The sequence below is a fragment of the Micropterus salmoides genome, unplaced genomic scaffold, assembly GCF_014851395.1.
Source record: "Micropterus salmoides isolate LMB-PRFRI ecotype aquatic unplaced genomic scaffold, ASM1485139v1 Ms_hic_scaffold_20, whole genome shotgun sequence".
Lineage (NCBI taxonomy): Eukaryota > Metazoa > Chordata > Actinopteri > Centrarchiformes > Centrarchidae > Micropterus > Micropterus salmoides.
This window is the reverse complement of record NW_024041151.1, coordinates 18,705,674-18,725,221: the sequence shown is the minus strand read 5'-3', so window position 1 is coordinate 18,725,221 and position 19,548 is coordinate 18,705,674. Positions and strand designations below refer to the sequence as shown.

Sequence of the window (19,548 nt, the reverse complement as noted above, 5' to 3'; positions counted from 1 at the left end):
TTGTGTTGGTGTGTGGATGGGGGATGGAGAGATGATGGGGGCGGATAAAGGAACACATAGAAGGAAACAGGAGGAGAGGGAGATTGCTCTGTTCTCTGCTCTTCAGCTTTTGTTCTCCTACATAATAACTCTCCACCCCCTGACTCTAAAAATCAAGGGAACCCCTCCAGTCTCGAAACAGGAGTAACTTCTAAGCTTATACTGTGGTTATATATATATATATATATATATATAGCTCACAAGCTGATTCACTCTTTTTGACAGTTTTTTTGATAGTTGCTACTTAAAGTGTGTCAGATTTCTCGTAGTCAATTATAAATGTCCTATGTTGCCCTAAAAAACCCAACATGCCTTTAAATTGGGCCAAAACTGAGTAGGGGAAAACATAGAGCCATATTACTGCCAACAGCCTGAGGGCCAGTTGAGTGTCTTGGCCTAATCTGCCAGGACCAATGACGAAAATCTTAGCACAGAGAAGAGTAGAGAAGAAATTACAAAGTTTAGATATTTTACTAAACCACATTCAGCACATACAGCTGCAGTGCAGGTAGTAACGTGATAACCACCATCTTTGCTCTTGAATTTCTTTTAAAAAACTGACACTAAATATGGGAAAGCAAACATTTATGGGGAACCTGAGAGGAAGTCAAAGGATTTTAATGTTACAGTGAAAACACTGCTCTATTTGCTGTGACCTGGTTCAGTGGAGCAGCATCTGCAACCCACATGAAATCTAAAAATACTCCCGCACCATTGACTGCTATATACCGTGGCTTCAGTAGGTAGATGAAAAACTGCATGTGTATGGTACGCCTGTGCGCATGTGCTAAAGTGGGAATGGGTTAAGGGCTATATACTGAGGTTTGCCTCTGTCACAAATGTGCTATTAAAACCTCTCTTCAAATATATTGCAATGTGTGTGTGTGTGTGTGTGTGTGTGTGATAGGCAGACCAGTGGGCTACACACATTACTGTAAATCCAGTACATATTTCAGGTACATATTTGGCAGATGACAGCTGCAAATATTAATATAAAATACTTATTATGTTAATTAATGAATCAAATGTAATCATGCTATTTGAACATAGTCAGAGAGATTGTTCAAAAGTGACCTGGCTATAATTAATGTTACATGAAAAGCTATTCAGATTAGTGATCAGGTCTATTCAGAGCAGGTGGCTCTGAACAGCTCACAGATCTGAAAAGAGCGGAATGAACACCCAACTGTTAGTACCCTACCATTTTGCCGCCAACTGTCATTGACAACCTGTAAATCTGCAGCTTTCACAAGGGAGCACTGATATTTTCCATGTGATGTTACATTTAGTAATGAGATTTTGACATAAACACAAGAAAATATGTGTTAATGCGTTATTTGTCTGTGACTGTGCCAGTGCAGTGTTGTACTGTTAGATTATGCTTGCTTGTGTATGTGTCTATATCATGTGTTATTCTTATGGGTTTGTAAATGCGAATATGTCCCTAGTCTGTTGGTGTGTCATTCAAAAGAGGGCCATGGCAATCCGACTGTCATGCTAATGACAGATGTGTGACAGATGTTACTAATATTGTGAATGTCACAGTGAAGACTGGCTTCATCTACAAATCTGTCATTGCTATTACCATGATTTACAGTAGCAGGCAGCACTCAAGGCCAAACTGAAGTATCCACACATTTGAATTATTCAAAGCTTTATTTGTAATTTTCTACATTTGTTAGATTGAGCTTTATTTATTCTGAAAATCTCATTGAGATTAAAATCTACTTTTAAGGGGCAAATGGTATGTCACTCAGACATTGCACTATGACTAAAAATATAGGCTAAGCTTGCCATGACTTTAGCCAGCAAGCATGAGTTTCAAACAGTTCTGACACTGATCTGACTGTGTTCATAAGGCAAGGGCTAAAGTACACTTTTAGTAATTTACCTGATCACTATATCATAAATGCATAGAGCTTTTATTATATATATAAGAGTATAAGATACTCCATTTGGTTTTCAGAAATGTGTAGGCTAAAGCCTCAAATTTCCATACTATAGGCCTATTATAACTGGGTTTAGTTACCTCTAGGCTATCTGATAAGCCTACACCGAGAGAAGGCAAAAGCGGAAGCGATTCCTATATTGCATGGAAATATCCTGCACCAATCTGTTATCTTCTGTCTTTCTCTCCCCCTGCAGTTCACCGTACAGGTGTGATCGAGCAGCGGCTGGAGACGCTCAACCAATTAGGAGCACTGAGCGTGACCACGTGAACAAATCCCGTCGTCTAAATTCCCGTTCAACCGAGAGCAGCCCGTAGTGAGCGGCAGCGCTGAAAGCCACATTGAGTGGGAAGTAATAACAGCAGACAGAACTGGATCCGTGTGCAGGTAAATTGCTTTATTTCCCGGCTATACACTTTTTCCGCCTTCACCCCCTCTCAGCAGCACTGTCGGGATAGTGTGCGGTTCAGATGCGGGGCTCTGGGACAAGATGTTTTGGATTACATTTGTCGTCGCTTGCGGGTGATTCTCTGCTGTCCTCCGATCCGCGGACAGGACAAGCAGCATCATCGGCTGGTTGCTCTGCACCGTCTGCGCATTGACACTCATCCACCCCGCTTCTCCCTCCCACCTTCTCTCTCCCTCATGTCTATCCCAGGCACACGAGGCTATTGATAGTTGACAGAAGCCTTGTAATCCCTGACTTATCTGGCTGACCGGCCGCAGCCATTTGCGAAATGTTGATTGAACTTTATTTTGCTCCGAGATTTGTTTTAATTGGTAACGCCCGCATAGATTGACGCCGTGCAAATGGGGAGGGTGAGAGACTCCATTTGGTGCTGCATGCAACCAGGCAAGCAGAGGCAAGCTTTTATTGCTGAATTATTTATAAGACTGTCTGGGAGAGAATAGCTACCGCTTCACTTGAGGATGGAGAGGGAGTCATGGTCAAGATGCGCTACTGACTCTTTCTAATCGTGATTTCGCCCCAGTTTTACTTGATATAGCCTACTGCTGTGTTTGTTTTTTATTTTTTACTTTTTCCAATTTAAGCTATCAAAAGGTTTTGTGTTTCTTTTTTATTGTTCCTGCAAAGAAGTCAAAGTGCTCTTGCTTTTATTCCGATTAGTCGAAAATCAATTAGGCTAGTTGACTACCAGAAAATAATTTTTGGTTTTTTCCCCATTATTCAAGCATTTAAGTCATGTATCAAGTCAAATTACCTGATATCCTCTGATTTGAACTGTAACTGTCTAGAATATATGCTTGATATGAGGACAAAAAAGCAATTTCACACTCTCCTTGGACTCTGGGAACCTCTTACAGACAATTTTCACTATTTTCTGACACATTAGGCCTATAGCCTCAATTTAACGACGATCGATTAATCTGAAAAAAATATCGACAGGTTAATTGATGATGAAAATAATCAATAGGTGCATAGTTTATTACATTAGGAAATAGGCCTACCTTAGCTGCTGCTCTTGAGATATATATTTATAATTTCCCTACAGCCCACAGTGTTAGTGTAGTCAGATCTGGTTGTTTATTCACCTTTCTGTTAGTCTTAAATGCCTGAAAAAATGATTAAAAAAAAATAAACTAGCGCTACAGCCCTACTCCACCGGAATGAATCGGCCCCGTCCGCGCCTGCGCACTCCCACCAGCATTCATCTGTAGGGATTTCTCTTGTCTCGTGCGAGAGAAGAGAAACCAGCAGGCGGCTCCGGGCTCGCGCTCACTTTCCCGGTTGTTAAAGACACTGCGACTTGTCCTCGCTGCGGCAGGACGGTGACAGCTTACATCGGCTCTCTCATTTCCCGGACTGAGCTCGGATATTTGCCTCTTTGGAGTTCTATGTTTCGGTGGCAGTGACAGACTCAGCAGCGTGTTACTAACACCGTAAGTTTGTTGATATTTTCTTTCCAGCTATGTTTTTCCTCACCCGTACCTGTTTATGAAAGGTTGTGACGTTATGCATGTGCAGCGCTGTCATTTCGAGAGAGATAAAACAGGAGTTTGGGCAAATATTTTGGTTCATAGTGGTTTGGAATTACTTTACCTTTTTATCTTTGTAATTGCTTTCTTCGTCTGTTTACCCAGCCCTTGCTTTCGTTTTTTTTCCGTTTCGAGAGCAAAAGGAGGAACTTTATACGGTGATGAAAGGTTTAACGTTTGGCTACTTTACTGACGTTGTGAGTCCATAAAGTTTTGCTCGCAGCATGAGGAAAGTAAACGTTTCATCAAGTAAGTTAGGCTAAACGGAAATTACTTCAAAGATAGATGGGGAGGGCAGAGGTGGTAGTTTGACTGTAGCTCATCTTTTACAGCAGGTGTCTGCTACTTCCGCACTGTGCTGCGAGATAACGATCGCACCTAAACACATTTAGGCCTTTTTTGTAAATGTGTTTTCCGCCGCTTGTTCAGTTATTAGAGGTCCTGCTTCTTGAGTTGTGACAGCTGTTTATGTTGTATTAGCAATCTAGTTTCGTCAAGGTTTTCTCTTCCCCTTTTCACCTTATCGAATCACTGTTTTAGGGAACCAAAACTTAGTTATTGAAGCGCAGCCCTTCATCATCGAGGTAATTTACTTACACTATACACCTTCAGTGTGTGTGTGTGTGTGTGTGTGTGTGTGTGTGTGTGTGTTTGTTTCTGTTTGGCTTGCATGCGCGAGTGGTATCAAGTGAATGACAGTGAGAGAAGGAAATGCTGAACTGCCCACTCTTCTTGCTGAACCAGCTTGTTGGCATACCTAAACCTGCAGAAGAAGTCATAAGGGAGCACCCTATTCTTATGACAACTAAAATCACAACAGGCATATCTGCTTGCCAGTGTACAAAGGTCTGAACTACTTGCCTGCACAGTATCATGCAAAACTTTCCAAACAGTTCCTCTTGGTGGTGAAGCAGCAGTAAGTGTAGATTTGCCAGCATTTCTCTTGTGATTTTTAAGTGTGGGCAGTTTCCGTATTGATCCACTGACTAGTTGAGCTATAGGTCTATTTGGTGTCTCCATGATCTACTGGTTCTCATTGGTCTGTGCTGGTTTCGGGGGTTTTATCAGTTACTTTTGCCGGGTGGTCCCCATGCTTGATTAATGGCCTGTTGCCTTTGGGTTATTTTTGTTTGTCCCACCCTGCTCCACCCTGTTTTTATGTGCTACAGGTGGCCCTGCAAACACACTCAGCCACACCTGCCTTGGTTATATAGAAATGCGGGGTGTCTTTGTTTTAATGCCCAGCCATTGCTTCACTCGCCTAGATAGAGTTTATTTATGGAGTGGAAACAGGCTTCTTTAGTTGCTGCTTGTTACAGCCATATAATGCTCCTCTTGTGCTGCGTACAGTAGACTTTGTGAATACGTAGGGGAATGGGAGAGATGGAGTTAATATACCCTTGCTTTTGGTAGATTGTCAGTGATTTTGAATTGTTGCTTATTGACGTGTGTGTGTGTGTGTGTGCGCGCATTTATGTCTCTTTTCTGCGATGGAGTGTAATGGACAAATATCCAGCAGCATCCCTACAAAGTGAACAGAGTACCAGGGATACGGCTGGTTTAGAAAGTGTGTGTGTGTGTGTGTGTGTGTGTACCTATGCAGTTGAGCGTGTATGCTTCAGGCCCCCATAAGCACTTTCACAGCACTTTCTTTCTCGTAAGCATTGACTTGCCAGTGAACTCTATCAGTATCGACGAGATAAGAGTATGAGAGGGAGGGGAGCTGGTATTATACGAACTATCTGTTTTGACGAGTCTGTCTCTTTCAGTACCAAAAGAGACAGACTCGTCAAAACAGATAGCATTCAAGCATTGTTTTAATTATTTGATTTCTCCTCATTTCTTTGGGCAAATCTTTTTCTATTAACCTTCATTCTTTGTTTTGTTTTTTGCATTTCTTGGTTTTGTTTTTTGGATTTCTTTTATCATTTCCCTTGGCATCTCTAGCCATTTGTTTTAATTTCTTTGTTCTCTTACACTTACAAATAAGGCAGACATAGATTTCAGTCTTTGACTTAGTGCATTATTTATTAATGTTTAGTATATCTGACATTAGGAGAAAGCAGACATTGAATTACACACATCTAAAAATAAAAACGATGACATGATAAATTCAAGACTTATTGCCTTTGACCTTAAATGTTAAATCAAACATTCCCAAGTCAAATCCATATAAAAAACATATTCAATCAGAATTGTAGGATGTTTGTTTATGTAAAATAGAGCTTTTTACCGTTCTAGATTTATCTTTTGGTGTTTGATTTTCCCCTGCGATGGACTGGTGACCTGTCCAGGGTGTACCCGCCTTGCGCCCGATGTCAGCTGGGATTGGCTCCAGCCCCCCGCGACCCTGTACGCAGGATGAGTGGTTGATGATGGATGGATGGATGGATGGATGGATGTTTGAGTTTCCTCGTATCAAACAGGTGACTGAAGTACTACTGATGGATTTAGATTGCTTCGGTGGATTTGGAAGTAGATTTCATTTACACTAATGGAACTTACTTGGGCCCAGAAACCCAGATTAAGGACACATAGAGAACTAGCAGCTCATCAGTACGCTGAGCATACATGGCAAAGACACACACACACACACACACACACACACACACACACACACACACACACACACACACACAGTAGAGTGACAACTGAATACCAGCCACAAAACAGAATATCACAGTTTTGTCACTTAAATATGTTCGAATGTATTCCACACTCAGTCAGGTAAACAAACACCATTTAGTTTCTTTTCCAAGTCTAGTCGGTTTATTTATAGAGCCCAAAAGCACAAATCGCACATTTGCCTCAAAGGGCTTTACAACCTGTACAGCAGAAAACACACTCTATCCATAGATGGACTCTTCTGATTAGGAATAACTCCTCAAATGTCTGGTCTCTGTCCCTCTTTACTTTGTCTTCTTCCACTCATCTGCCTGCTGGCTGTCCTCTCTGTATGTATCTTTTTTTCTACAAACCCATCCATGTGTAAGCGGTGTCTGTCTTATGTACGCCTGGGAGCAGCAGCATGGTCCCTCGGCTGCTTGGGTTCTGGTTTGCTTTATGTTATGTTCTTGGTTTAAACAGTTTATAATTTCACACACACAACCTCAGTAGCAGAGGATACTCGGTAGTGTCACGGGACGTGTCTTTCTCCTGCCACTGCCTCTGCAGCATGTGTGTATTCTGGTGCCCAGTGCCTGTCAGCGAAACAGGAGGCTGCCCACTAGTTCTCAAATTCTAGCATACAGCAGCACATTTAGAGTCTCATCTGGCAAGGAAATGTAGCACTAATCCAATTGGCTGGAGCTTTAGTAAAAGCTTCTGTAATTGGCCGATATGGCAACTGGCTGCCAAGGTTCCAGTAAGCACAACAGGGAGTCTCCGTGGTGCAGAAGAGACTGAACAAAGGGCAGATAGCAGAGAGTGTGCTACTGTTTTGAATATTCCACATGGCAATAATAAAAAAACACATCTGCACCCTCCTGACTCAGATCCATGCAGCGGACCGTATCTCATTTTTAACTGTTGTTTGCCAAGCACACATCCAAATACACACTCCCCCTACATTCCATCTGCAGGAACAGGAATGGCTTTCGTCACACAAACATGTTTGAGGAAACATCTTCCCAACCGGCTAAGGAACAAAGCCATCAACAGGAATTGTGTGTGTGTGTGTGTTACAAGAGGAAGAACTGCTCTTTGCAGAGAAAAAAATGCTGGTACCAACAGCCACTGCAGGCATTCCTGTTTCCTTTCACCTCAGTGTGGAATCCAGGAATAGCTCAAAGTGACAGAGACAAGACATGAGAGAGAGGCAGAGACAGACCGTTTAAAAAGAGAGAGGGAGACAGTGAGACAGACATTGGCAGAGAGTGTGAGATATGGCCATGTAAGGTTTCCTGCGCCACAGCTTGCACCACTCCACACAAACACTGAACCTGAAATGAACTGTTCAGGGTTTGGTTTCTCAACTCACTGTTAACTTGACTTGTGTGGCTGCTTTACAATGAAACAAAGGCAGCCTTCACCATAAGATGCATTAGGGAAATTGCAGAAGTAATAGTGAGTTCTTCCTGGGGAAGGCTTGTTTTGTTTGCATCCTCATTTTATTCACTTATACAAAAGCAGCAGTATACTGTAGATGACAAATTAATTTCCCATAAGGCGGATGAAATTTATTAAACAAATGGAAAAATAAACCCTTTTGTAAACAAGATGTTACCTGTTTTTATTAGTTACAGTTTATTATGTGGGTGTTGGTTTGGCCATTTGTTCTAGATTTTTGATACTCAGTGCTCATCATTTAGTAAATAATTAATAATTTAATTTAATAAAGTACAAAAGTTTAATTTCCTTTGTGCTTTAAATTCACAACACTTGGACAAGAATGATATTATGCATTCCTATAGTGAAACTAACTAATGTTAAATAAATCTGTTGTTTGGATTCTCTAGTAAATAGTCAGTGTCTTGGTAGCATCTGAAAGAATTCTGATTTACCTGAATTATTGCAGCTGTTACATACACCCATCAAAACCCTCAGCACTCATTTGGTTTAATATAAAATGTCAATAGTGAAATTAATGTAGGGGCAGAGTTAATACAAAGTTGTTAAATCTATCATACATTGTTTTTTCTGAGATTGAGTTCAATATTTCTTTAATTAGCGAGGCCAGTGAAGAACAAATAGCATGCAGCAGAGTGTGTTTATCATCTTTGCTTTGCACAAAGAATTAAAGATCAAATATTGACATATTCAATCGCAAGGGAAAATGCTCCAGATGGCATTGTAAACCACTTAATGTGGCTTTACGCAGAATCCCTTTTCTACAAAGTGAAATGAAGCTCAAAGAACATGCTGACCCTGAATGAAAATCCATTCACTCCTTTAGATGTAGATGCATGACATCATTTTTTGATTATTGTGATAGTAGTTTGAAAAATATCAGTTTTTTATTAAGTGCAAATTAAAAAATTATAAATGATCTGATGAATGTCACATAAAATCCCTCATGATCATACACATGTGACAAACCTACTAGTCAGTTTACATTGAATTTGAGGAATATGTATAAACACGTTCATTTGATTGATTGAAGTGTGTATGACCAACATTTTTCTTGTAGAATCTTGACAAAGCCACATGCTGTTCGACTATTTGAGTATCACTGCGCTATAATGTCATTGGGCGAAGGTCATCTTTTTGAGGGAAGCTTTCAGAAGTCCACTCTCGGTCTGCATATTCTATTTCACTTGCTGATGTGATAATGGATTTACCAGGAAGGAGCTTGTCATGATGGACATGTGGGCAAGAAGACTTAAGAATGTGCTTTTGTCATTGCATTGGTGGGTTTGTTATAGTGAGTGCAATTAGCAACACTGTCTTAACATTTTAACATGTTGATGTTACCACACCTTTAACATTATTGATTAAGTAATAGAAGTATAAAGGTAGACAGAGACCACAGCACAAGATTGGGGAGTGTAGATGCAGTGGTTGTTGACACACAGAAGGAAAGAGGACGAGGTGAACCCACAACCTTCTTGCTGTGAGGCGACAGTGCTTACCACTGCACCACCGCGCCGCCCGATTAACATACCACTTTATCCAAAATAAATATCAAAAACATGTCTAATCAGTTAATCAATATTTTATTCAATCATCCTGATGTAGCACATTAGAATAATGACAAGAGTAGCATATTGTATAACAATAACAGACATTAATTAGGCTACTTTATTTGAAACTTTAAATGTTTCTGACATTAATTTATTTCAATACTGAGTTATGCAGTATGATAATCAAATGTATTTCTGCATCAGTTTGTGGCAAAGAAAACAACTGAAACGATTGACAGACTGTGCTGACAGTCAGATATTGTCTGTAATGTTAGATTCAGCTGTTTTCTCGCTCATACGTGACCGTTAAATAAACATTAAATAAAAGAAATATGAAACTGCCGAACGTTAGATGACACACGGTGTAATGTTACGTTACCATGACAGCAGCGGGGCAGAAATTATTTTTAACATGAAGGTGATCAATAAATACATTTTAACGGACTATGTGTCCTCATGCTGGTAATGTGCCGTGCTTCTGTGGAGACAAAAGTAAACACGATGTGTCTCTAAAATACTCCCAAACTTTAGACGGTTGAAGGCGTGGTCTTGTAGCTGGAGCTTGTCCTGGGGAATCCCTGCTAACACCGGATGCAGCTCAGACGCAAGTAATGCAAGTCGACATATTTACATAATCGATTACGTCGATGAATCGCCCCAGCCCTAAACCAAATATTCCTTTACTTCTTTGTTCACATGCAGTTTTTGATCTTTGCTGTCACCCTGTCTCTTATTGCTGCTGTTAATCACTACTTTGTACTATACGCCATCTTGTATGGATATAAAAAGTAAAGCAAACAGGAGACTGGTCATGGGAGCCCTTGGTGAAATGAAGTGAGTGGAGGATGTGAAAGGAGTTACTTCCAGTTACAGTTACACACTAACCCATAACCTAATTACTGTGAATACCTAGATAAATGATAAATAAAACAGCTTGAGTAAGGAATTTACATGGTTCATAAGCCGACTTAGTCAACAACCTGAATTTAGCCTACATGAGCTGAGAGATAGTTGAAGAAATATCCAGTTGGATATCTTGTAGGAAAATAAAGGGATGTTATTGGTGGTTTTATTGTTTTCACTTTGATTAATTCACGGAGCACTTTGAAGGTCCAATCAATCATTTTTGTATACCTGGACTTGTAGGGTGAAAAGGTGCAATCACCAATTACTGACCGGGGCTTTAATAGTTCTGTTCTGTTACTTGAAAGCCGCTTCCTCTGTTGCACCTTTTTTTTTTCTTTTTTTTTAACTGCTACAAGCTTACTGTTTACATGCCAAGAGTTACAAGATGAAGTATGACTACACCCTCAATGTCAGTATGATAAGCTGGTTGAGATTTATTTTTTACAATTATCAGAATATTGCCTTTCTCTGACTTTAGCAACTACTGAAGGAGTTAACTGGTTGGGTGAAGACGATGTCTTCAGATAAACGGTTTGTTATGGGAGGCCCATCTGCTCTATCACTCAACTACTCTGCTCACTAAGTGTCACCTCTCTGCTCTGCATACAGTCACTCACAGCGACATATAGCATTCACATGTTGAAAATCCATTTACACAGACCCTAGCTGAACTCTGAGCTCTCTCTCTCACTCTCTCTCTCACACACACGCACAACCCTCCCATATCCTCTTCATCTAATGTCCCAGCTCTGCTTACTGCATCAAAAAGAGCTTAGATCAGGGAAACCATAGCTTGCCCTCATTCAGACTTCCTGGAAGATTGGGCTATTTATTCAAACCAAGCAGTCCGTGTTTGGACTGTGGCTGGAAGGTTGCCAGTTTGAATCCCAGTATGGTTTAACACATATGGTTGAACCAAGCGGGAAGCTTCCGGTCTACAATATGAAGCCGACGCGGAAGTCTATGAAACCTGCATTCTATTGAAAATCCAGCAGGGGGCGACTCCTCTGGTTGCAAAAAGAAGTCCGGCTCCATTAGAAATAATGGGAAAATGACCCTACTTCTCAGGTGAATAATTACCCCAGTAAACACTTTCCTGATGAGTTTATGGTCTCAGTCGCTAGTTTCAAGTCTTCTTCAATACAAAATGATGTTCATTTAGTAAATTATGGTCCCATTTATTTTAAGATAGACCACAAAGCAGAGTATGTTTCAGGGCGGGATTATCTATGATTGACAAGTCGTTACCGACTCGTACCCTCGGCACCGTGTAAAGTTAACCAGCGCCATTGAAAAAGCTTATTAGGAGTTGGCTGTTCACTTTCTCTGGTGAGTACATTTAGTGTGACTGTTGTTCGCTAATCAAAGTTATCAGCCCTGTTAAAATGACAGTTAACGTGTGTTAGAGATGCACCTAGCTAAGCAAGCTAGCTAGCTCCGCACATGGCCATTAGCTCCGCCGTATCGTCACTTCCAGGCACTTCCTGGTTGCAAAAACTCGACATGGCTGCGTCCTATCGGCCAAACTCGAGGCTTCAAAACGGCAGTCCACAAACCAACGTGTGACGTCACGATGACTACGTCCATTTCTTATATACAGTCTATGGGTTGAACCAAACCACTGCCAAGGTGCCATAGAGCATTTTTACAAATGTAATAGTATATTTAATTATTATTTGATAACATGTGGATGCATGTGGGTTATTACACTGTAATGTCACATCCTCCTTCAGAAGCCAAAAATTGTTGAATTGACAACAAACCGCGCTAAACACTACATGGATCGACTTGCTATTTTCCATCCAAATAGACATTTGTTTCCACAATGTGCATTAGAGGTAGCTGCCGAAGCACCGTGTTTGCTTTGTCTTTCTCACCTTCACGTCACAAAGAACAGAAAGGAGGATGGCAAGCCTGTAACAAAGGAGAGAGGCAGAGCTGGGGATTATCAAAAGGTACAAAAAAAATGCTAGAGTCAGAATTTCTTCTTTAGACTGACACACAACTCATACATTGTTTGAGTGTGAAGTAGAGTAGAGAGCATGCCTGGTCACCAATTAAGCCTTACCTCAATAAAAATACCGCTTGGATATTTCAGGGTTATTCTCTTGCACAGGAGTTTGAAAACCTTTTCATAAAAACTGTAAGCAAATCTGTCTCCATTAGACCAATGGAAAGCATGAATTTGTGCCGCTTTGAGAGGAACTCTGAAGAAAATTTCTTGGGACCAGATTTGAGCCCTTTACCACAGTTTGAGAACACTAGCAGGAGATGGAAAAATGCATGAAAGAAAAAAACACTGCGTCTGAGTTGCGTCTCTGAAGAAATGAGGACAAAAATCTACTTCACTTAAAAGCAATGACCAAAAATACTAATAATAGATACTTTTGCTTTGCGTGTTCTCGCTATTACAGTGACCCACTGACCGGTGTTAGCAGATTAATTGCTGCTTTCATGGTAAGCTGTGGCGTATCACCCGTAATTGGTAATGCAGGGTATCAGTGAGATGCTGTGTGGGTCTCTGTATGTGTGTGGGGTGTGTGAGATGTCTTTATCTGATTAGAAAGTTTATCTAATAAAGAAGGATTTCTGGGATTCTGGTTGCTATCCTCTGCACACACCAGTGCACACTGACACACTTGCTAGTGGCGAAAGAGGATCACAAACAGAGCTGCAGGTTATCAGCAAAATCAAATTGCATTGCCTTTGTTGAATTGTGACACATATGGACTTAGTTACCTATACGTCACTATTTTTTTCTTTCCTCTTTTTTTCAAGGCTTGAAGCAAAATTGCATCATCTGTTTTTGACATAAAGTTAGTGGACAATTTTAATAGTTGATTTGTAGTGCTTTATAAAGTAAAAACAGCAAATATAAGTAATATAAGTTGCAGCTTCTCAAATGTGACCATTGTTAATTGAAAACTCTAGATATTTTTTGGTTCAGAAGAAAAAGCTCTTTGAAAACATCCCTCTGGGTCCTGAAAACCTGCAGTAATACCCTCAAATTAGTTGAATGACAAACCAAACTAATAGATAATTAACGGTAGCTTTTAACCTGGTTGGAAATGCTCTCTTTTGCTGCCACTTCTATCAAATTTCATTACTTAATCAAGTATCAATGACTTTAGCCCTGTACATCAACAATGAGATGAAACATGCAAAAGCTACAGATTTTATCCTTTAAATATGGTAAAAACAATATGTAGTATACAGTTCAAATGACAAACTGATAAAATGAGGATTTCCATGTGTATGTCTGTGACTTCATGGACATGCAGAGAATACTGTATAATACATACAGTAGAATCAAAGATATTAATGTACAGTAGATGCACATACTTGAGTCACATGCCTCAGAGCTACTGAGGTGTATCCATCCGTGTTTGTTGTGCTTGCTAAGAGGCTAGGGATAAAAAGCAGAGCAGCACACTCTTCCACACACACACACACACACACATGCCTGTGAGCAGACACATAGCAGTTGCAGGAAAGCTTCACCATATTTCCCCCAAGATCTTTTGGAGTCACATCATCGTCTCACACCAGCACACACATCAGTGTCAGCCTGACTTGCGTACGCACAGCCACCACTCAGCCAGCTGCCTGTGTGTGTGTGTGTGTGTGTGTGTGTTTAGCTGTGAAAGGGAAAAATAGGAGAGGAGAGCAAGAGATGTACAGAAGTGCAAAGATTTTTATGTCTATGTTTTTGCTTGAATTAAAAAGCCAGAGATTATCAGCATATGGCATGTGCTACATTTGTAAGAATGCTGGAAAAAATATTGAAAAAGTACATGAAACAGTTTTACACTTTTAAAAGCAGGGGTTAGGTTTAAAATAAAATCCACCTTCAGAACTCTACATGGCTATTTTTCATCAGCTTGTGATGTAAAATGTGTTTCAGGTCTTTTTCTTGTAATGTTGTACTTCATATTTTTAGTTAGCCTAATGTAGCTTAGTGGTTTCCCACTTTTTTGTGACAACTTTCAATAGTGCCCCAGTGGATGTGTCTCAAATGTTTTTGCACTCAGCTGTGGGTTTATGTGTAGTTGGGGAGAGTAAGAGCCACATGAATACAGTATTAAACACATGCGTAAATAATTAATAAAGTAACAAGAACGATAATATTGTAAATGTTAAGCATTTTAAGAAAAATATAAAGCATTTGCTGCACTCTACAAAAACGTTGTTGTGTGACCAACACACAGGTACTATGCTATACTATGCTATGTATCTTATGCTGGGACAAAGAAATGTTGGTCCAACTCACTGGCTTTTCACATCGCTGCAAACCTAACTGGCAGTGCCACTAACCGCTTGCAGTACTTGTTCTTGCTTTCAGGCAGTGTGAGTGTGGGCATGACATTGTGGTTACCAAGTGGGCACCTTCCTTTAGAAAATGACTCACTGAGTTAGAGACACGACACCTCAAGAAGGCTGAACAGTGTCTTCTAGCGTCACTGCAACACTTCTTTCTGTACCCAGTCTCAGCAGACCCAGTCACATTGCTCTGATATCATGTCATGATCTTGGTAGTATGAGCTCCTCTTGCAGGAAGTTGCATGTTGCCTCTGAGCTCTGACAGCAAGGGAACAGTGTTACCATCGCATTCTGTGGAACAAGCAGCCAGGCTCCGCTGAGAGGCCCGAACTGTGCCTCAGCTCATTAGTGATAAAAAGAGGTCTGATATGTCACTAGGGGCTTTTATAGTTATCAGTAAATTTAAAATCTAAAAAAGCAGCCAGTGTAGAGCTGCTAAACAGGGCTGATATGATTTGGTGCCACAGTTTGAACGAGCAGCAAGTGGGAAAGGGAACAATAAGACCATGATAGTGACTCATACCCTTTAATCAAAGAGAAATAGGTCTTGCATTGCCTTATAATCTACTGCCGCTGCAGTTCGTGGAAAATGGTGCTGTTGCTCCCTAAAACGTTCCTCTGAGTACTTGCATCTTGTGAGAAGAGTCTTTTTTGTTAAGAGTGATGTAATGATATGCTGTGGGTTGTAATATACTGTATTTTGTAACTCATAACATGGACTATTTGATCAAAATGTGCATTTAATGGGTGCTGAGACTTGCCATGCACAATGATGTGTAGCTAGTTGTTATTTGCTCTCCTTGACCAACTTTGATCTCATCAGTTTTACTCTAGAGAGCTTTGCTGTATATCACATTTAGTTAGGGATGTTTGCTCTCCATGGTGCTGAAATTTTCTGTTTTATTCAGATGGGAGAACTGATTTGTTTGAATTGCTTTTGTACCAGGGGATTGATATCAGAAACACTTTCATTACTTAGCCATTATAATGGTTGCTGTTTCATTGGCTGGTGCATGGACTGGCCGGTTGTCCTGTCATGTTAATACACAGTGTTGGACTAGGGGTAACTTGATTTTTTTTGTTAAAGGTAGGCTGTTTGTAGTGTGTCATGCTTCTCTCTGCTGTAGTGTTAGACCTATTTTCCACATGGCTCAGACCTTAATCTGTGCATTTCCACCCTACTCAGGGCTACTTTTGTGTGGTGCTGCAACACGGATTTAGATTCCATAACTCTGACTATGACTGTTATTCATGAGTTTCCTGACTTTTGTGAGTGAGTTTGAATATTTGACTCTTTACAACAAAAACTCAGCATCAGATGCAGAGACCCATTATCTTCATCAGCAAGCAGGTGAGGGCTTTGACATTTTGAAATAAATATGAAAAACTCAATATTTTGTGATGCAGATGGATGCAGTAGTTAATTGGGAATCTATGCCAGCTTTTATTTCTGCTGGAATGCACCACCATCCGTAATACTATAGGTCGCTTAATGATGACAAGAAACCTAACTCGGAGCAGCAGACAACTTTCATGGCACGTCAGGGGAAATAGCAAAATATCAAGTGTGGAAATGGGTTGTCTGAACAACTTCCCTTCACCAGCAGAGCTGTGCAGCCGTCAGACTGATGGAAACATCTCCTTTGAGACCTGTGTTTCATGTTGCCAAAACGCAAGTTGTGTTACTGCTAAGGACAATGGAACAACCCAAACAACCAGCAAACTTGAGGGGAGAGTTATCAATTAATGATTCAATTTATAAATTAATTTTATTGTGCTTGAAAAAGAGATCAGCGCAGACACATCCGATTAGCAGGTGCATGCCATATTTATCCTGTCCTAGCGAGGACACTTGATATATTTCATACAGTTCTTTGACAGGACCAGGATCTTGATTTGAAGATAGGTTGCATCCCACATTGGCGAATCACTGCTATGCATTTTTATGGTTTTAACGGTCTAGCACAATGTAGTCATCAGAGATGGGAGTTAAAGAAATGGCTGCACTCTGTATTGGCAAAGGAACAGAGCATCTTGGGCTGTAGCAGAGAGGTGCAGCATCCTCTTTGTGGAGCAGGGCTCACCTGTATAGTACAGTATGTGGCGTCTGATCACTTCACTGACTTAAAGTCACAAAACTAGTCTCTACTACTACTCTCCTGTGTTATGGGTTATTAGTATGTGGCTTCACTTTAGTGTTTTATTCATATGCATCCTGCTTCCAGCCTGATGTCCTTTGGGAGAGGTCAAAGAGTAGGGGGCTTGACCCTCAGTGAAGCACAAGCAATGAAGATTTAAAAACTTTTTTTTAGATTGTTAATCATTGATGGCGTGATAATATAGTTGTATCAATTATTGTCATCACTCTGCATTATTCATGGTAATTTGATCACTACAGCACTGATTAGTGACCTTTCGCTGAATCTCCATGTAATTAGTGGCACTACCTTTATCCAACTCCACTGTGTGTTTTGTGGTTGTAATGGCAGTTCAAAAGTCTGTATTGGCATAAAATGAGTGGTACCCTGCCAGATGTACTGTAGCCTCTGAGTGGAGCCTTCATACTGTGTACTAGCTTCTGTGTGTCCATCATTTAATTGGCTGGTTTCCTCTGTAACCATGCCACACCAGATGAAACAGTTGAATATCATTATTTTAACTTTGAAGATTAAGTTTGCTGTGGACACTTACACAAGCCAACTACAACTGGTCAGAAGACTCTGGTAAAGGAACTTATTTTCTTGCAAAGCATCATTTACACAGTGGCCATCAGTTTAGTAATGTAACTTGCCATTTTGTGTAATATGCATTAGTTGTTGTTAATTTGTTAAAGTCAGACAGGCTCAACACATGTATGTGTTGGGAGACAAAAAACACTGTCGTTAGATACACATTTGTTCTCTGTAACATATACACATGTCACTGTTACCATAAATCCATGCTAAATGGGAGGTTTCTGTTTCCTTTTCTTTTGAGGTTAACCATCCTGCCTCCTGTGTAATACAAGCCTCATTCAAACCATGTGGTCATTTCAGCACTGCTGAATGAATAGGGCTGTTATCACAGAGGACAGAATTACATTTTCTCACTCTGTGTAGTTCTAGTCAGACTTATTTATCTGTGGATTATGTGCAGGCTGTATTCTAATTTGTGTGTATTTTCAGGTAAATGGACGCACACAGGCCTGTAAGTGATGTGTATTTAGAGTTCAGTAAGGTGTGTTGAATTATCTAAGCAACATGTTTCTTAAAGAGCAAAGTCTCCGTAAAGAAGGATGATTTTAGGTTTGTTTGCATCTTGGTCATAAAATGGGTTTATTGTTTTAATGCTTATGGACTTTATACTTTTCAGTTAGTGGATATGAATCAATGCACACCATTGTTTTCTGCCAGAAACATACAGTAGCAGTTTGCTAAATTGTTGTGCTTTAAATCACTTAGTTGTAATGTAGGTGTTGAAATTAACCGAACTGGATACACATGTACAAACACATGTTCTGTACTTTGTGGGGTACAGATTGCAGATGTCAGCAGTTATGGCATATTGCATGTCAGTCAAAAAATAGCATATGGGGCAGTGCTACAGTACAGTATTCAAGTGCATTAAAAGACCCTAAGCTAAAATTATTTATGGCGCTCACACTGAATTGTTTACACACCACAGCCAATACACAGTCCACCGTTTTTCAGTTTTCCACTTATGCCAATACACATAGAAGGCTTATAGAAACCTAGCTACATAGTACTTTCTCTCAGTGACCCTGATAAGTTATTTGCTGTCAAAGATCTACTGTAGCAACACTGTAAAGCAGTGTGTCTCCAGCTAAAGGCCTCCACATGACAAGGATAATATTATGTTTTATGTTCATTCGGATGGACTAAATGTATTCTTTGGGCCCTCAGTTTAAAAGACTGCAGTGTACCACAGAGTGTTTCTCTTCCTCTCTTCTGCACGAATGTTAACGTACCCTTACCGTGTGCCACCCTTGTCACCATCACATGTGCAAACACATGAAGCTGTTCTTTTGCACCACACAAATACAGCAGGTGGTTTAGATGCAAAATCATGGAACCTTGGAGGACTGCTGCAGTGCATTACATATGCTGTAGTCAGCTCAGGCTATTTCTGTAGCCCCTAGTCAGCAAGCCAAGAAGCAGCCCCTGCCCACTTCGGACCAGCCCTGCAGGTTAATCCATCGAGGCCTTGAGTTCTTAATCATTTTAAGCTCTGGACTCATTTTAAGTAAATTTACCTCCGTCCAGGCACTTGCATGTATGGATGTATATTGGAGATTAGCTAATCTACTTATAGTTAACAAGAAAAATTATGAATTAGCAGAAACATGGCAAGTAAAAAGAACAACGAAGTAAAGGTTAGCTTAATTATTCTGCAGTAGATCGACCTTCACTTCAAGTTATTTGCATACCCCCTTTTCACATTATTGCTTGCCTTTGCCAAAAGAATTGTTGTGTTCTGACTACTTGAGAAGGAGAAAATACACAGGTGGGAAATCACCCAGTGCAAGAGCGCTCCTATATTAATTTGTCTTCTAGATGTATGGCTCTGGCTAACACACACACCGCTAGTGCAGTATGTACAGTAGCTTGATAAATAGTCTGCTAAATATTTAGTATGCTTACAGCATTCTTGGTCAATAAAGATTTTAATTACTACTCAGAACTGCTGACCAACGCACATTGTATGCTTTATGGGTT

At 40.3% G+C, this 19,548-nt stretch overlaps 1 protein-coding gene across 5 annotated transcripts in view; it reads left to right on the top strand.

The window, feature by feature from the left end:
• Nucleotides 1-2,302: 2,302 nt before the first annotated feature.
• The window catches only part of LOC119914280 (spermatid perinuclear RNA binding protein), a 79,287-nt gene continuing 62,041 nt past the window's right edge, over nt 2,303-19,548 (top strand). For 2 of the 5 annotated variants that reach the window (XM_038733483.1, XM_038733487.1), the window contains exon 1: nt 3,700-3,890. The gene's annotated coding sequence lies outside the window, so the exon portion shown is untranslated. Of the gene's footprint in view, nt 2,376-3,698; nt 3,891-19,548 lie in introns of those variants that run through there. The other 3 variants (XM_038733484.1, XM_038733485.1, XM_038733486.1) reach the window with 3 other exon arrangements.